General features: G+C 39.7%; 1 pseudogene; it reads right to left on the reverse strand.

Moving 5' to 3' along the window:
- Positions 1-9681: 9681 nt before the first annotated feature.
- LOC142451102 (DNA polymerase delta subunit 3 pseudogene) lies at positions 9682-10945 on the reverse strand (annotated as a pseudogene).
- Positions 10946-14174: the final 3229 nt, after the last annotated feature.

Below are 14174 nucleotides of genomic sequence, written 5' to 3' on the forward strand. Positions count from 1 at the left end.
GAATGATGATGGTATTTGTATCGGGATAGCATTAAACTTACATAGTGCCTCGGCCAGAGCTAACATCTTTACTCTATTCAGTCTTCTGATCCACAAACATGGGATATTCTTCCATTTGCTGAGGTCACTCTTGGTTTCTTGTAATAGTGTTCTGTAGTTTTTTCCTCATATAAATCTTTGGTTCTTTTAGTCAGGTATATCCTTGGATATTTCCATTTGTGCTTGGCTATTGTGAAGGGTGCTACTTTTTGATCCCCTCTTCTGTGGTCTTGTCATATGTGTGCAGGAGTCTGGTAGACTTCTGTTTGTTGATCTTGTATCCTGCCACTCTGCCAGATTCCTCTATTGCTTCCAGTACTTCCCTTGTGGAGGTTTTGGGATTTTCTATAAATAAAATCGTACCATCTGCAAATGATGATAGTTTTACCTCTTCCTTTCCCAGATGAACACTTTCGATGTCTTCTCTTTGCCTTATTTTGTTTTCTAGGACCTCTAGGACAACGTTAGATAAGTGGGGACAAGAGGCATCCTTGTCTGGTCCCCTTTTTCAGTGGAATTCTTTTTGTTTAGTCTTCATCGACTACCATGTTGGCTGTAAGTTTTTCATATATAGCTTGTACTATCGGGAAGAATATTTCTTCCATTCTTATTTCTTGAGAGTCTTAACTAGGACTTGGTGTTGGATGCTTTCTAATGCCTCTCCCACATCTATTGATATTATCATGTGGCTCTTACAAATTTTCATGCTAATGTAGCAAATAATACTAATGGTCTTTCATGTGTTTAACCATCCTTGCATCCCTGGTATGACTCTTACTCGGTCATGGTGAATTATTTGTTTTATATATTTTTGTATTCTACTGGCCAGTATTTTGTTAAGGATTTTTACATCGATGTTCATTAGGGATATTGGTCTATAGTTTTTGATTCTTGTGGGATCCTTGCCTTGTTTATACTAGCTTCATAGAAGGAGTTCGGGAGTTTGCGGTCTATTTCTATGTTCTGGAAGAGTTTGTGTAGGACTGGTGTCAATTCTTCCCTGAATGCTTGGTAGAATTCTCCTGCTGGTCCAGGGAATTTTTTTGTTTGTAATCCTTTGATAACCTCATCTGTTTCTTCCATTGCTAAGGGTCTGTTGAGATTCTGGATGTCCATCTAGGATAGTCTAGGGAGGGTTTTATTTTCTAAGTATTTTCCCATTTCTTCCAAGTTGTTGAATTCATTGGAGTACAGGCTTTCATAGTACCATGTAGTTATCCTTTTGATTTTATTAGTATCCATTATTATATACCCTGTTTCATCCCTCATCCTTACTATTGAAATTTGTTCCTTCCTTTCTTTTGTTAGGTTTTCTAGCAGTCTGTTGATTCTAATAATCCTTTTTTTAGCTGCATTAATTTTTCATAGTTTTTTCTCTTATGAATCTCAGCCCTGATTTTAAATATTTTTTTCTTCTGTATTAGGATTGTCCTGTTGACTTTGCTCTAATTGCTGTCAGTTTTGTATCAGTCTATCAATAAGTCTCTTCCTTTTACATGTGTGCATGTGTTGCTACCAAACTTCAACTGATAACTGTTTTGGCTGGGTCCCCCCAATTTTTGTACATTGTATTCTCATTTTCATTGGTTTCTAGAAACTTCCTGATTTCATTTCTGATCTTTTTGCAATAGAGAGTTACTCATCCTCCAATTGTTTGCCCTTGTTTTCTTTATTGTCCTTTTGTTGATTTCCAGGCTTATTGCATAGTGGTTGGAGAGAGAAGTCTACATTAGCTTTATGTGCTTGAATTTATGCAGATTCAACTTGTGTCCCAGCATGTGGTCTATTTTGTGTATGTGCCATCTGGGTATGAAAAGAATATGATTTTTTTTTTAATTTGGGTGGAGAGCTCTGAAAATATCTATTAGATCAAGTCATCTAATCTTAATGTTTAGATCTGTAGCTATAGCCTCCTTATTAAGCTTTTTTCCCTGGGATCTATCTTTTATGGATAGTGGTGTATTAAAGTTGCCTACTATAATTGTTAATCCTGTAATTTATTTTTTCATTTTTTTGAGCATTTGATTGACTAATTTTGTGGGTCTCTCATTGGGCACATATATATTTGTTATGCTCACTTGTTCTTTGTCTACTGTTCCCTTGAGCATTATAGAGTGCTTCTCCTTATCTCTTGTTATGGCTTGTACCTTGAGATCAATTTTGTCTGAGAGGGCAGGGACTACTTCAGTTGGGTGGAGGGAGAGCATAATAGTCCTAAGTGAATGGGAGTGGCCTGGACTCTGGCAGTAGTGTGTGAGAGGAAAGAGAAGAGGGAAAAAAAAACTGAGCTTGCTGAGACTGTGGGTGGAAAGAGAGAAGAGAGAGAAGCAAAAGTAAAGATATAGCTGAGCCCCGATTGCCGGAATGTGGGGCCGAAGGGGTTTAAACCTTGCCCTGAGGTGGAGGCAAGCTCTGGCTGTGTTGAAATAAAGCCCTTGAGCCAGCCAAAGGAGTCCAACTATGCCCTAGACTGTAGCAGGGCTATGGTTAACCCTTATCTAGCCTTCACAGTGGTAAGCTAAACGCCCACAGCTCCTTAAAACCTAGTGGATCTATGTCTACTTACCTTTATGATGCTCTTCCTGTGACCCGGCAGCGTGGAATTTCCCTCTCAGTTGCACTTCTGCAATGATTTCTGTGAAGTCCCTCTGGTCTGTGTTACTCAGTTGCCAACTTCTCAAGGTTTTATTTTCACTCTCTATGACTTGTTTTTATTTTCTTACTTGAACATCCATGTGAACAATTGATTGCCTGTTCCACACTCAGCTTTACCTCTGGGTAAATGCTACCCTTTCGATCTCATTGACTGTTCTACGGAATGTATGCACCTCTCTGGTATTATTGATCAACATGGAGGCCGCTCTATTTTTGACTTGAAAGATGAATCACAGAGTGAGTTCAGGTCCAGGTAGGAAGAGTGACTAAGGACCATAATCTTGCCGATTCCACCAGTCACTGACAGACCAGTAATCCTGTTTTTGTCTTGTTTTTTAAAATATATTTTCAGTTATCATTTTGAGTTTTGCTCCACCTCCTGTTGTGATCTCTTCTCAAGTAATTAGCTGTAGTAGCTAGACAAATGGCTATTCAGGTTTGCCAGCAACACTTGTTAAAGAGATTATCTTTCTTCCATTGAATAGTTGCCTATAGGTGGTTGGATTTCCTCCTGGGTTTCTAGTTGTATTACATTGGTCTATTGTACTAGGACCAGACTATTTTTACTACTGTGACTTCACAACAGGGTTTGAGATCATAAAATATGAGTCTTCCTACTTTGTTCTTCTTTAATAATGCTTTGCTTCTCTGAAGTCTTTTTCCTTTCCATATAAATTTGGTGAGTAGCTTCTCTACCTGTTTAAAGAATGTGGATGGAGACTCAAAATATATCCCACCTTAATTCTGTCTCAGAAGTGTAACAGATAACTTCCTCCAAAGTGGGGCAATAACTCCAGTTATAGAGGTGAGGTTACCACAGAATGGAAAATTTTAACTAGAAGACACATATTAATTAGTTACCTGCACCTTATTTCATTTATTTCTTCCCTAATATTTATTATTTCTTATCTTCTAGTAACCGTAGGGTTATTTTGCTGCTCTTTTTTGACTTGTTTGAGGCACTAGGTTAATGTGCTGATTTTAGTTCTTTCCCCTTTTTTGAGGTGTTGGTTTATTGCTATTAAGGGACTGCTGAGCAGAGCTTTTGCATTGTCCCAAAGGTTTTATACATTATGTTTTCGTATTCATTTGATTCTAGGACTTTTAAAATTTCAGTTTTGAAATTATCCTATTACCCAGTAGTTTTCAAACAGGGTGTTATTCAGTTTCTATGTATTTGATTTTTTTCTTGTTAATGATTTCTGATTTTCATAACATTGAAATAGGAAAGATGCTTGGTAAAATTTTAGTGAGCTTAAATTTATTGAGGTTTGCTTTGTGGCCTAACATATGGTCTATTCTGTAGAATGACCCAAATACATTTTAAAGTAATAATGTATTGTTTACATACTATTATTATTATGTGTGTTTGTTTTAGAGCAATGGTTCTCAACCTGTGGGTCGCGACCCCTTTGGGGGTGTGTGTCGAAAAACCCTTTCACAGGGGTCGCCCAATCCATAAGAGTAGCAAAATTGCAGTTATGAAGTAGTAATGAAAAAATTTTATGGTTGGGGTCACCACAACACAAGGAACTACATTAAAGTGTCATGGCATTAGGAAGGTTGAGAACCACCGCTTTGGAGGGACCGTTGTGTAAATGTACCTGAGCGCAAGTTGGTTGACTGTGTTGATTTTTCAACAGAAACATATGCATATTGTTTGGTGCACTTCACTATTTGCATTCAATATAATTACCAATCAGGATGAGTTTGCTGCTGTTGTTTTATTGTGCGTGTGGTACTGATGATTTATTTGTTCGTATAGTTTTCTGTGCTGAGTACGTTTTTAAAAATTGATTTTTTAAAATTAAATCTTTTTTTGGGGGGGGCACTCTTACAGATATTATACCTATCCAAGTGGTGCATGACTGTGCAGGGATACTTGCTCAGTCGTGAGGTGCCAGGTGTGGTTGGAGTTACTTAATGGTGGAGAGGCAGTCACCACTAGTGCCTTCCATTATGATGGTGGGAGAAAGGAGGGAAAGAAAAAAGGAAGAAGGAAAAAAGCAGTGTTGCCACAGACACAAGTGTGAGGGATTGTGGTCATTGTTAAAGATGTAAATCTGGGGGTTTCATACATGACATTGACTTCACTACCTACCAAGGGAGTGGGTATAAATGTAGAAGTAGAAGACATTTAGAGATTAAGCAGTGAGAAATGTCAACATTTAGAAATCTGAGCCTGGAGGAGGACGTAATAAAAGAGCGAAAGGAGGAGTGAGGAAGAAGAACTAAAGGAATGTGAGGGTTTGGAAGTTAAGAGCAGACAGTATTCTAAGGAAAGATTACTCAGTTAAGACCAGGATAGCAGATAGTGTGAATACTGAACACTAATAGTTAGGGTTAGGAAAGTAAAATCCTTGGTTCCCAAGAACTATTTTTATGGATTGGCAGGCAGAAAAATTTATAGAAGTAGGTTTGAAAGAACAAGACACATCCAGTTTCAATCACCACAGGACTTCTGATGCTGCAGGAAAACGGTGAAGTGGAAGAAGAGGATCCCAGGTGAGTTCCTTTGAAAAAGAGACCGCCAGATTTGGTTGCATCTGATTTAAAGAGAGCATCTCAGCAGGGTTCACGAGGGGGTCGGGAAAGGAGCTTATAAAAATGTGGTCTCAGCTGATGGCTACTTCAGCTTGACCCACAGGTTATTCTGGAGCATGAATTGCACAGCCTAGTTGCCCTATCTTGAAGAATAAGCTGGAATTTTGTATTAGTCCATCAAGGGCAGTGAATTATGTCCACTTGGGATTGTTTAACCTTTTGATCTAGGCAGCTGTCATTTGGCCAAGCATAATTCTCTGCAGAAAAGGAGTTGTCAGTTATAGCAACCAAAATAGAAGCTAGGGGCCAGGTCCACCAACTGGGCGACAGGGAACCTACAACATTCACTCTGGGATCAGCACACTATGTTCTAAGATCAGAAATATTGGACTTATTTCTCATTGAAGAGAGAGAGCTACTTGGGAGGGAAAAACTAGTAATTCAAGAGTAAAGGAAATGACTAGTCTCGGAATGTCTTTAAACTATTACCATAAAGCCGCATCCAGCAAAGTGACAAGATACTTTGAAAAAAAAAATCTTCTTTTAATAAAACACCTAAAAACCCTAGACAAATTAAATGACAGCAATAAAAAGCCCCTTAAAAATATGGACACTTCAGAGGTCAATATAAAATGAAAACACACATCCAGGGAGGATATCCAGTGCCAAAGCTAATAAAATCTACAGAGATTTTAATACCCCAGATTTCATATTTTAACAGTTCTGTGAGTCACACGAGACAAAGCTAGATCTGTGGATATGACTCTTAAAGGCCTTGAATCATGAAATGGCTAGATATGAGCGGGCTTCAAAGAGTTCATGGAAACATTTCATTATCTTTTAATTCAATTTTTTGGTGAACTCCTTGAAGCCCCCTTCTACTGAATAGGTATGCGATTCAAATCTAGTTGGAGCCTCAACTTCATAGTAAGATTCCAGACACTGAGAGATAGCCAGATAAGTAAGTTTTAAGAAATAGTCATTAAAATATGCTATGATATAATATGATATATGATGATATGTGTGAAAGTAAAAAAACTACAGAATTCTTAGAAATAAGAGTTCTAAGAATTGTTAGAAAAGAGAAAATTAAAATCATGAGAAAATTAGTAAACTTGGATAGAGACTTGAAATGATCACAAAAGGAAAACAGAGAAAATGAGATAGAAAATATGTAGCAAAGGCTAAGAGATAGAGAGGGTAGAGTGTGAAAATATAATCAGTGTTCTAAAGGGAGAGGGGCAAGGGGGGAGAGGCAATAGTTAAAGTGATGACCACAGAAGTTCCTATAAATGATAAAAGACAACAATATTTATATATATGAAGCACAAATAAATAAAAAGCACATTTTCACAGAACTGTCTTGCTTTAAATCAAAGAGAAGAAACTATAAACTTAACAGCATCCAGGGAAGCAAAATATCTATACACAAAGGAATGACAATTAGATTGACAGTAAAATTCTAAACAGCAAAAATGAACACTAGAAGTTAATGGGATAATATTTTCAAAGCGTTTAGAAATAATAATTGTCAATCTAAAGTCTAAACCTAGTGGAGCTGGCTTTCAAAGATGAAATAAGGATTAAATAAGGGAAAGATATTTTTATCCAAATAAAAATTGAGGTCCTCCCCATCCCTCACTAAAACAAATGCCTAACAATGTGCTTCAGGAAGAAAAATATAGTAAATAAGGAGTGAAATGCAAAATAAATGATAAGTAAAGGCAAGTAATTAAAATAGTGAATACAAGGTTTATATGTAAATTCAAATTCTCTCGCTGTAATAAACAATAATAAAATAAGCTTAGATTTAAGAAGTGAAGAAGCAACCAAAAAAATCCCAAAATAAGAATGTAAGCACAAAATAAAACTAAATCCATTGCCTTCAATTTGATTCTGACTCAAAGCGACCCTGTAGAACAAAGTAGAACTGGCACCATGGGGCTTCCAAGGCTGTAATCAGTCACTACAAAAGCAGGCTTCTGCCACTTTCCCCCAAGGAGCGGCTGAGCTAGTGCATTTGATCTGCTGACCTTGGTTCACAGCTAAGCACTTAACCACTGTACTATCAGGACTCCTTAGAACTGACACTGGGTAAGAATCTCATACAAGCCGAGAGTGATTCAAACTCAGCTATTCTAAGATTCTTGCATTGTTTAAGATAAGGATGCTAGAGTTGTGTTTACAACCTATTTCTATAGCAGGATCTAGAGAAAAATAAGTTTTTATCTATTATGTCTTAATTGGATGGAATGGACACACATTTGCAAAAATAAAATTGTCTTGTAAATTTAGTTGCCCAGAAAAAAACCCATTTAATTAATGAAGGTACATCTTTAAAGACTATATTTCATAATTAAAATGAAAATAACATAGCTCAATTCATCAAATATCTATTGAGCCATTTCCTATGTGAAGGGAACTATTAGGGGTAGGAAGTATAAAGCACAATAGCTGGTGTCTTCGTAATAGAAATGCTTGTTATCTGTGGTTGAGACATCTGTGTGAAGAAATAATTTCTCCCTCATAGAAGGAGCTATAGTATGGAGGGAGCACACATCTCAGAGTAGGGAGGCCTAGCTTCAGGAAACGAGGCCGCGTCTAGGAAGACGTCCATGAGATAATTCAGCTGTCCCGAGTGGTGTGGAGTGTGCCAGAGTCACTCAGGGAAAGAAGGAGGACAGTGCATTCCAGGAGGAGAAACCAACATCGTACTGCAGAATTTATGTTCCATTGAAGGGGTCGGACACATCCATGGAGCTTCCACAGGTTCAGGCTGTATTCAGAAGAGGTCATGGAAGAAGGGATCGCATGACTGATGTCAGCTGGATCTTGGCTGAAAGAGAAAATCACAAAGATGTTTACTTGGGTTTCATTGACTATGCCAAGGAATTCGACTGTGTGGATCGAAACGAACTATGGAGAGCCTTGAGAAGAATGCGAATTTCAGAACTGTTCATTGTGCTCATGCGGAACCTGCACAAGAGTCAAGAGGCAGCTCTGTCAACAGTCAAAGGGGATAGAAGGAAGTAGCTCCAGCTCCCTGCCATCCAGTGCCTTCTGACGGACTGTGACTCTGTAGGGAAGGGTAGGACTGGGTCTCTAGGCTTCCCGAGACTGTCGTTCCTTATGGGAGAAGAGAGCCTCATCTTGCTCATGTGGAACAGCTTGTGGCTTCAATCTGATGACCTTCTGGTTATCAGGCCAACACTTAACCCACTATGCCTCCAGGACTCCACACTATGCCACAAGGGACCACTGCATCGTTCAAAATCAGGAAAGGCGTGTGTCAGGGCTGCATCTTCTCGCCATACTTAATCAGTCTGTATTCTGGGCAAATAATCAGAGAAACTGTATGACGCGAAGAAGAACGTGGCATCAGGATTGGAGGAAAGCTTATTAACAATCTGCAATATGCAGATGACGCAACCTAGCTTGCTGAAAGTGAGGAGACTTAAAGCACTTGCTGATGATGATCAAGGACTGCAGCCTTCAGTACAGATTTCAACTCCATTTAAAGAAGACCTCAATCAATGGACCAATAGGTAACATATGATAAATAGAGAAAAGGATGAAGTTGCAAGAATTTTGTCTTGTTTGAATTCACAGTCGGTGCTCACGGAAGCAGCAGTCAAGAGATCAAATGATGCATTGCATTCGCTAAATCTGCTGCACGGGATCTCTTTAAAGTGTTGAAAAGCAAAGATATTACTTTGAGGACTTTATCCAAGTCATGGTATTTTTCAATTGTCTCAGATGCCTATGAAAGTAGGACATTGAACGAGAAGAACAAAGAAGAATCAGTGTATTTGAATTGCAGTCCTGATGAAGAATATCGAAAGGACCGAGCACCACCAAATGATCAAATGCATCTATGTTGGAAGCAACACAGCCTGAAGGTTCCTGAGGGGCAAGTATGGACATGTCAGGAGAGACCAGTCCCTGGAGAAGGATACGCTTCTGGGTCAAATCAAGGCACGTTTCGATACTGTTCTGGTAGCATCCCCATCATTCCCTTTTATGTACTCCATGTGCTCATCGCATATACATACCTGTGTCATACAAAATACTCAATTTTATTTATAGTCCACATTATATTAATAGTCCCATCATAAGCAAGTACATTTTAATCCATGATTAACAGCGTCTAAACCGATTTTAAATTCTGAAACGTGTTGCAATTTATTTTTTTTGGAATGATTTCTTCTGGACAGACCACATAGTGCTTTTAAGTGTTATGAGAAGGTACCAGCTTTTAACTAGTTGTTTGTCTCTTGATTCCAGGTGATTTCCTTTTGGTTAATAAACAAAGGAACAGGATATGCTGGCCCAGGGGGTGGAAGAGTCTTTTGATAGAGGTAGGACAGGAGCTAGATCAACTTGCAGTAAGTGAAAGAGTCTCTCTGTGTCTTGGTCTTCCCTTGGACCTAGGGGCGACGGCATCTACTGCCTCTGGAAGAAGCCAGTGATGGACACCTGTCTGTTGGCTTTGCCCAGAGCAGCAGGCCCCTTCTTGGGCCCCTGCGTTCCTCCTTGGGTTCTCTTGTCACAGTCGTGCTAGGAGGTCTGTGCTCAGAGGCGGTCTTCGTCTTCGCCTGCTCTTCACTCCCCGTGCAGGATTCGCGCTCCTAGACTTTCTCAGTCACCATGCATTGTCCTCATCCGCGTGAGTCTTAGATTTTAGCACACGCTTACGCTTTTTTCTCTTTTCCACTCGAGCCCTGGGTGGCAGGCGGCTCTGACTCAGTCTTCGGTACTGGTTCAGCAGGAGGAGAAGGGGGTGGTGGCTCAGCTTCCAACATCCCAGGAGAGTCTGGTATGACTTCATCCTCACTGCTATGGACTCGGGAAGCTTGATCCGCCTCCTCTTTGGCTTCATATTTTCAGTTTCTCTTATCTCATTCACATAACCCCACCCGCTTCCACCTTTCTTTCTCCTTCTGCATCTTAACAGGCTCTGTTTTTTTTCTTCTTCTGGATTTCTTCAGGCCTGCAGGGGCTGCCAGCCTCGGTTCGGTGACGGCCACTGAATTTTCTTCTTTTACAGCTTGTTCTGACTCCAAATTAACTTAAAGTTTATGCAGAGCAGCTTTTGAAAAAAAAAATTGCTCATTATATTCCCATTTCCCTGGTGCCTTGCTGCCCGCTGAAGATGCGTTTGTTACCTCTTTAACCTCTGCTTTGCTTTCCTTGTTAGTTTCTTGAGTTTTAGCAGTAGCTCTGGCAATGAACATTCCCATAATCCCTTCGGGCTGCCGGGAGACCTGTTTGGAAGCAGGTGGTCCATGACCATTGGTGGTCAACCCATTATTGGCTTGTGTCTCACTCGACACGTGAAGATTTGCAGGCTAGTGTTTTTCACAAGAGCTCCGCGGGCTCTCAGGACGGGCTGCAGCTGCACACTGCACGGCACTAACCTCGCTGCTGTTCTGCAAGCTGCTTTTCAGGATGTCATAGTTGGTATGGCCCAGAGGCCCCCTGCCCTTTAGCACGGCTTTCTGGATGCTGGACCCGCGGCTACTGGCAGTCACGGCTAGCTTGGACTTGACTGCTTCCAACTTGTCTTCTCTCACCACTGCAACCTTGTGGCATGTTTGGCCTGATTAACATGAACTCCTTGCGTATAGTTCAGCCATTTGCTGGTCATGGTCTTGTTTTGATCCATGTCGAATTCGTCTACGTTTTCCAGATACAGCTGGTCCGCCATAGTGCTGCAGCCCTGGGCTCTGCTGCTTGCTAGGAAGTGCCAGCGCTCACCTCCAAAGTTTATTCTTTGGTATATAAAAAAATAAAACAGCTAAATGGAAAGGTAACTGAACCAAAAGAAGAAAGTGAAAATATTACAAATGAGAAATGACAAAGGGAGCAAGGTTATTCAAGGGCAAAAGACTACTCTTCTCAACTCTGCAAATAAATTCAAAATTTTGATAAAAGGACACATTTTTAGGAAAATGTAATTTACCTATCATAACTTCAGAAAAGTTTGAAAACCTAAACAGACAGATTCATGAAAAATATTAAGAAAGATGTCAAATGTTGCAATGTGGAATGATGTTAATTTCAAAGCTATTTAAACTGTTCTGACTCCTAGAAAAGCAAAGAGAACACTATAACAAATTCTGACAAACAGTGCACTGAAAAGCTAATTGCACTAAATTCATTCACAACCACTGAGGCTAAATTCCTACTTTAAAAATCAGCAAGGAGAGTTGTGTAGCCCTTTAAAGAATATTATAACACTATCAAGCGGAGATTATTCTTGGAACGCAGAAAGGTGGTTCAATCATTGGGGAAAAACATCATAGGATCTCCTACATTTATCCTGAAAAGGCAGTTGACAAAATTTAACTGCCTTCTTCATACAACAGTCAAAAGTAGTAAATTTAAAAAAAAAGGAAAATCTGTAAGTAGATCTAAGTGTTCAAATGACAATAATATGTGCTGATGGTGGCCACTGAAATCAGGGAATACTAAATGGCTCAGTAAAGTTCTGTCTAAAATCTTGATTTAGATAATTATGAGCTAAATTCATTTTTTAACCTACAGTACATGTTGGGATAGCTTCTTATTCAGCTACATCTCACTGATATGCCCACATAAAGGAGTTATTGGGTGGTGCAAATGATTGATGAACTTGGAGGCTAACCCCAAGGCTTGACAATTTTAGTTCTGTCAATAAACACCTTATGGATCACAACAGAATGTATTATCTGCTATAGTGCCGGTACCTAAAGCCTCTAGGTTGAAAAACACACAACAATGGATTTGAATATCCCAATGATAGTGAAGATACCACAAACTCACTCTCATCTAGTCAATTCTGACTAACAGCAACCCTGCAGGATAGAGTCGAACTGCCTGTGTGGGTTTCTGAGACTGTACATCTTTATGGAGTAGAAAGCCAAGTCTTTCTTCCGTGAAGTGTCTGGTGGGTTTGAATTGCTGACCTTGTGGTTAGCAGTGGCCACTATGCCACAAGGGCTTCCTTGAAGATAGCACAGGACCAGGCAATGTTTCCTTCTGTTGAGGGAGGTGGAGCCATGAGTTGGCAGATAATAACATGTCTAGTTTCAGGCTGCTCAGACATACACATGCCTATCCTCTCCTATAGACAAAGATTTGTGGCTGCTGAAAAAAATTCAAAGGCTATCTTATAGATTTGAAAGGACCGTTGGCTTATATACATCTAACTCCTTAATTTTTTTAGCACACATAGCTGTCTCTAGCTAAGTCCTTGTGTATGAGCATTCGAAGGAGATATAGCAATCATTCAGATGTTCAAACCCTGATATGTTTTCAAAAATATGACTCATACATAAAGTCAGGGGAAAGGACAATGAACTTTGGGTTAGAAATGTTAGGAATTTTGAGATCTTGGTCTCATAAACCTCTGCATGTCTCACTCAGAATGAGGATGATAGTATTTGCCTTGACTGTAGGTTTAGATTCTTAGCCCTGTCATAACAGAAATACCACATGTAGATGACTTTCATGAATAAAAAATTATTTTATCACAGTTTTGGAGACTGGAAATCTGAATTCTGGGTGCTGCCTCTAGGGAAGAATTTCTCCATCCACTTGGTAAAAATCATGGTTTAGTTTCTCTTAGGAGCCCTGGTGGTCACTGTTGTGAGCTCTCCACTTTCCCCATCCTCCATGTCCATGACTCGGGGAAATTATTAATCTGGTTGCTATCTCTATAGGGTTACATATCCTGGATTTCATATACAGAAAATCATACAAAACAAGAACAGAAGGCAAACAAACAAAGAATTCCAACAACAATGGCGAGTCAAAACAGTCAACCCTCAATCATAGAGAAAGCAGAAAATATTAAGAACAACTTTAAAATGGGTCAAAAGTGAGAACAAATAATAAAGTATTCCATTTTAACCTAACTACATCTGCCATAATTGCCTTTACAATGCTCTCCAATAGCGAGGCTAGTCATATTCCTGAACGATGTTCAGAGGAGGTTCTCTGCATGCTTAATTGTTGTGGGGACCTGCAAAAGGATTTTGGGTTTTCACAGTCATCCATAGTCTTCTGCATACCGGATGTACACAATTTCAGTTCTGATACCTTTATTTCATTTGGATATGGATTTTATTATTTATAATCCCTGGAGCACACAGGCTGGTGTGTTTCTTCGGTGTGGACTTCATTGGCCACTCATTTAAATGACTACTTGTTTGAAACAAGACAAGTGTTTAAGATCCCAGATGCGATTCTTTCCGATAGCTGGACAGCATCTGCTTGCTTCACCAGTTTGCTCTAACACCCATATCTCCAGTGATCTCTTCATGAGGGTGATCTTCAAGCAGGGCCATGTCACAAGAACGAATTGTTCTTAGATTGGCGCTATAATTAAATGGAAATGATTTTTGACTCATAGCAATTACTTGCAAAACAGTAGAATTTATCGTGTAGGGTCTCCTGGGCTGGAAACTCCACAGAAGGAGATCGCTTGCTCTTTTTCGAGCAAAGCCACAGGTTGGATTTGAATGGCCAACCTTTCAGGTAGCAGCAACCTGCTGGCTTAACTGTTTTGCCACCAGGGCTCCCTTCCATAGGTATAGTTGTTAGAATTTGTTAGGAAAAAAGCTGGACAGAGCTTTCATAGTGCATAATTTTCTCACCAGGCAAGCATCAAGCAACTCACTCTGACAGTGCACCCAGTGGCTTCACTTGGGAAGGTTCTCTCTGGTCACAGTGAATGATTTCATAAGGGCAGTTTTGCTTGAATCTCATTTTTTGTGATGGCCGATTTACGAGAACAGCATGTGGCTACATAATTCTGTTTCCTGCTCTGGAAAAATGCTGCAGAAACTTGTGATGTGGAACACAGCTCACAAGGACAGTGCTCCAGGAGAAACTCAGTGTTTGAATGGTTTTCTTGGTTCAAAAAAGAAGTGTTGATCGATGGTAAACCTCTT

The sequence above is a fragment of the Tenrec ecaudatus genome, chromosome 6 (assembly GCF_050624435.1).
Source record: "Tenrec ecaudatus isolate mTenEca1 chromosome 6, mTenEca1.hap1, whole genome shotgun sequence".
Taxonomy (NCBI): domain Eukaryota; kingdom Metazoa; phylum Chordata; class Mammalia; order Afrosoricida; family Tenrecidae; genus Tenrec; species Tenrec ecaudatus.